We start from the raw sequence: 5402 nt of genomic DNA on the forward strand, positions 1-5402 counted from the left end.
TGGTAGGTGGAAAATCGACAGTCCGTGGTTTGTTGTAAAACTATAGTTTTTAACACTTTCACTTCTGAATTTGGTTTATTTGCAGTTGGAAAGGGATGCACAGGTATTTGATATCTGATAAATAAAATGTCTCTGGTCTTTGGCTAGAGATATTTTAGAAATACGGCTATTATAGTAATAATAATAATTGAGAAATTAGATAGCTGTTGGTAAGCAACATTGGTACTTTGAAAAGAAAAAGTGACAGACTTGGGATAATCAAACATCAATTTCTATAATTCAAATAAAAATTTAAGAGAGTCAGTGCTTGCTTCAGCCATACATACAATAAAATTGGAAAAAAGAATATCATGGCCCCTGCACAAGGATGACATGCAAATTCATAAAGCATTCCATATTCGATTAAAAATGTGAGCCGCTCAGGTTCGGCCCTCAGGCAGCCCTCAGAGGCACAAATGCAGCTGGGACAGCCGTTAAAAAGAATTCATTTGAATCAGTTCTGATGAGATGGATGAAACTGGAGCCGATTATACAGAGTGAAGTAAGCCAGAAAGAAAAACACCAATACAGTATACTAACACATATATATGGAATTTAGGAAGATGGCAATGACGACCCTGTATGCAAGACAGGGAAAGAGACACAGATGTGTATAACGGACTTTTGGACTCAGAGGGAGAGGGAGAGGGTGGGATGATTTGAGAGAATGACATTCTAACATGTATACTATCATTTGAATTGAATCGCCAGTCTATGTCTGACGCAGGATGCAGCATGCTTGGGGCTGGTTCATGGGGATGACCCAGAAAGATGTTATGGGGAGGGAGATGGGAGGGGGTTCATGTTTGGGAATGCATGTAAGAATTAAAGATTTTAAAATTTAAAAATAAAAACTAAAAAATAAAAATAAAATAAAAAATAAAAAATAAAAATGTGAGCCGGAGGTTTCCTTAACATTTATTAAAACAATTATTTTTTCTAGTGGGTGGACGGATCATGTTAAGAGACTGGAATAGAAGTTTATTTCAAGTATAGATAAACATAGATAAACATAAACATAGAATGCTCATCTTTGCAAATCTCTTTCATGAAGCCTGGATCACACTTATGCAAGGACCCTGAGACTTGAAATGGGAAAATTAGGTCGAGGAAACAATACTATGAGGACCCGAGTCCCCCTGAGGTTTCTCAATCTAGAAAAGTAACTCTATATTTTATCCTCTTGCTAAAGGATAAAATATAGCCCTGTGCTTCAGAGCTATACAGAACTTTCAGATAAAGCAGAGCCTTTCCCAGTCAATGTCTGTCTTCTTCACCATGGGCTGTTATAACCCTCACATGCCTAACAAATCAATTATAAGCTAACCAACTGGAGAAGTGCTAGGCCTGCTAAGAAAGGAAAGGTTACATGACAGAGGAGCTGCCATAAGTGCCTAGCATTTCACAACAGGGACTGGGATTTGACTGGGAGTAGATCCCATGGGAGCTGAATCAAGGGGGCAGAATATAAAAGTGAAAAAGAGTTTGTCCATAGGGAAACTCATGACACAATTTTAAATCTTCACTTATGCCCCTATAGCCAATTTGATTATGTTTCTGAGATGTGTCTTCAGCACTTTGAAATAAATAGACCATACAAAGCGTAGAATGTGCTCGGACTGCCAGGGCAGACTGCAGAGGAAACAGCCACGGTTGATGTGGGAATTGTAGAATGCATCTGTGACAAAGGACGATAAGCAACACCGGCTGTCTCTCATCAGGAGGTCCGTGATTTGCCCCTTGAAGATTAAAAAGGAGCACATTGTGAGTGGGCAACAGCCCTGATAAAATGTTCAGCCATGTCTCTTCTTTTTCAAACTGGAATTATTGATAGAAGATGCTGTTATAGGACTGAAATCCCTAGCAGCAGTGAGGCTGATTGATCTCAATGGCAGAGGCCAGGGGTAAGCAAGGTGACTATAGACGCCATAACAGGACAACAAGTTTGAAATGGTAGCCTGTGGAGCATGACCATGCATGACTATATATAAAGATGTTTGGGGAGATGACTAAACAAATATGGTGGTTTAGGGCAAGAGACATAGACAGCAAACTATATATATATATATATATATATAAAATTAGACATTTGCATCATATTTTCTGTATCTTTTTTTATTCTTATTATACTTAAATTCAATCAGCTAGTGTTAGTATCTTTCTGTTTGCACTTGCTTATTATTGATTTATCTATTACTCCTTGGTTTCAAGTTGATCAACAACTTATTTCAAGTTGATGCTAGGTTTTTACCAATGAAGAGTCTTAGACAATTACACGGTTGTTACATTGCTTTGTGGAAACCTAATTTAACAGTTTTGAAATTATGAAATTTATGTCTATATAATCCTTATACCCAAAAGCTGTATTTTAAATTTTTAAGACTCTAAAAAATTGATCTCAAAAGTAAATGTACATCCTTAATGAGTATGATAATAAATAATCAAGTGGAGAAAAGGAGGAAAACAGGAACTTCTTTCTAAGCCTACAAAACATTTGAGAAAGAAATATAAAACAAACAAAAAAAATTAGAGGAAGAAGTTAATATGGTTAAAATATAAAATTAACAAATAGAAAATATGAGAAACAAAAATTTTAAATATCTATAGGAGTTCTTTATTTAAAACAACTAGATTATTGCTGCCCAATAGAGCTATTGATGATAGAAATATTCTATATCTTCACTGTCTAAAATAATTACATGTGACACTTGAAATGTGATGAGTGGAAATGAAGAAATAGATTTTCAATTTTATTTAATTTTAATTAATATAAATTTAAAGGACATGTGACTAGTTAATAATACTAGACAACACAATCTTAGATAAATAATTTTTCACAAGGATAATTCAAGGAAAAAGATAAAATTTTTAAATATCTTATGAATTAAAAAACGTATAACCAAAGTCAATGTACAAATAATAGATTTGGTTTGGAAAAAATATATTTGATAAAGAATAGAGATGAAGGATAATGCCTATAGTATACAAAGAACCTTTACAAATTGGCAAAAGGGAATAAATAACCATACAGGAAAAAAGTAGATATGAAGGAACAATTCATGAATAAATAATAAATAAGGCCAACTATGACAGTCAAAGTTATAAGGTGGCCTCCATAATCCCTGGCATCCATTCCCTTGCAGAAATGTGTCTTTTTTCCTAACCAATAAAATATGGCAATGATAAAATGGTTACCACTGAGTTAATGAAATAGAAGATTGTTCTGGCTGGATCAGACCTAACCTTGAAGCAGTAGAAACAAACTCTCTACATTTCTGGTTCTGAAGAAAAAAGGTGTCATGAAGAAGTGGTGTGGCATGCAGGATTTTAGTTCAGTGATCAGGGATCAAACCCATGTCCCCTGCAGTGGAAGCACAAAGTCTCAACCACTGGACTGTCAGGAAAGTCCCTTGAGGAAACGAATTCTACCAACAATGTGAGGATTCTTGAAAACGAACCTTTCCTTGATCAAGCCTCCAGATGAGCGTGCAGCCTAGCCAACACCTAGATCAGCCTTGTGAGAGTCTAAGCAGAGAATCCTTCTGAGCCATGCCGAACTTTTGACTTACAGAGTCGATGAGTATTGTTTTCAGCTGCAAAAACTCGTGGTAATTTGTTATGCTGCAGTAGAAAATTGATACATGAACACAAAAAGATGCTGAAAATAAGTAGTGAGAAAAATGAAAATTAAAGAAATTATGAATTACTTCTATTGTGATGGTTTCATGACTGGAAACTCTTTGAAATTCCTTCCAAAGGGAGAGTCCAATTTCCCATGATATAAACTAGCCCTAGTGACTGATTTCTAATGAGTATAATGAGGTAGAAGTGATGCTAAATGACTCTCCTGGAGTGCTGAGATTTCTTCCCTGGAATGCTTGCCCTTGGAGCTGAGCCACTATACTGCGGGGAAGCCAAAGAACTCTTGGAAAAGCCACATGTATGTATTCTGGCCACTAACCCCAACTGAAATCTCAGCCAACAGCCATCATCAACTTGCCAGACTGTGAGTGAGCAAGGCTTTGGATGATTCCAGTGCACAGCCTTTAAACAAGCCCAACTGAAGCTGAATGAGACAAAGAACAAATTCTATCAAGTCAACCTACACTGTATATTCCTCAGCAGACACTGTCAATATTTTAAACCACTGATTTGGGGTGGTTTGTTACATAGCAAGAAGATAATAGGATGAAAATTTAAAAGAACAATGACACCCAACGCCTGAAGGGATGTTGGAAAAAAAAAGCTAAGACAGGTGTTAGGCACTTGGTTTTTCCAAACAAGTATAAACATCTCAAAATTGACCTTGCCTGGCCAAAACTAGAAAACACACCCCTCCACTGACAAGGGTGCAACAGTGAATTGGATCCATCTCTTGGAGCATTTATAGATGGTGTTTGTATGCAACAAGCTGCTCAAGCCCTGGCAGGGGGCTCTATGGGAATAACAAGAAAGGACCTGTGCCTTCTCCTCTTGTTGAACTCTAGAAGTTTTCTGAAGTGTTCCTATGTGATATTGTAGAAAATGTCCTAAAGTCTGGAGTCTGACTGCTGGCAAACATAAAGCACCGCCCCCCCATATGATAGGTGGTGACAATAGAAGATTTTCACCGTGCATGATATTTATTCAAATGTTGCTGGCAATTGTTTAAAGCAGAAGTTCAACAGTAAATAGAAAACAAGCAAATGGAAATTGAAGACAAATACAAACACAGTGAAAAACAAAAATTAAAATATTTTAAATATCTATTGATAAAAGATAGTTGATAACATTATTGTATATCAAACGTGGAAAATAAGAACTCCCTTATAAACACTTTGTATAAATTAATTATAAACCATATATATATATATGTATATAATTCACTTTTTTGGTGAAAATGAGAAATGTGAAGGAATCTATACTAGATGATTCATATGAAGAGGGTAGGTTCAGAGAAAAAGAAAATCAAAGTTGATTATTCCATAATAACTAAAGAGATGGGAGTTGATGTGTGCCAAACTAAGTAGGCATCAGTTATTTTAGCAGGCCAGAGTTTATTACCTCGGGAATATTAGTCACACCATGGGCTATCTCAGCTTCTCCTTAGACACTTCATTATTCAACAGCTCCAGATGGAAATAGTCACATTCTGCTCATTCTATCTTTTCTATTTCTGACAAAACTTTTCGGTTTTGATGTTCAAACCAATTGTTAGAATAAAAAGCTGAATAATTGCATATTTCCTTTAAGCCCGACAGTCTGCATTATTCTATAACTGATGCTATTTCAGAAAAGCAATGTCCCAGTCAAACAACTGTCTAGTACTGTGGTTCCAAGACCCCTGGGAAGCTGCTGGAAAGACTGAGGGATACACTTAACAG

At 36.1% G+C, this 5402-nt stretch overlaps 1 pseudogene; it reads left to right on the top strand.

Moving 5' to 3' along the window:
* Window positions 1-305: 305 nt before the first annotated feature.
* LOC114114203 (U6 spliceosomal RNA) lies at window positions 306-402 on the top strand (annotated as a pseudogene).
* The last annotated feature ends 5000 nt before the right edge of the window (window positions 403-5402 follow it).

This window comes from Ovis aries, chromosome 3 (assembly GCF_016772045.2).
Source record: "Ovis aries strain OAR_USU_Benz2616 breed Rambouillet chromosome 3, ARS-UI_Ramb_v3.0, whole genome shotgun sequence".
In the NCBI taxonomy this organism is placed as follows: Eukaryota; Metazoa; Chordata; class Mammalia; order Artiodactyla; family Bovidae; genus Ovis; species Ovis aries.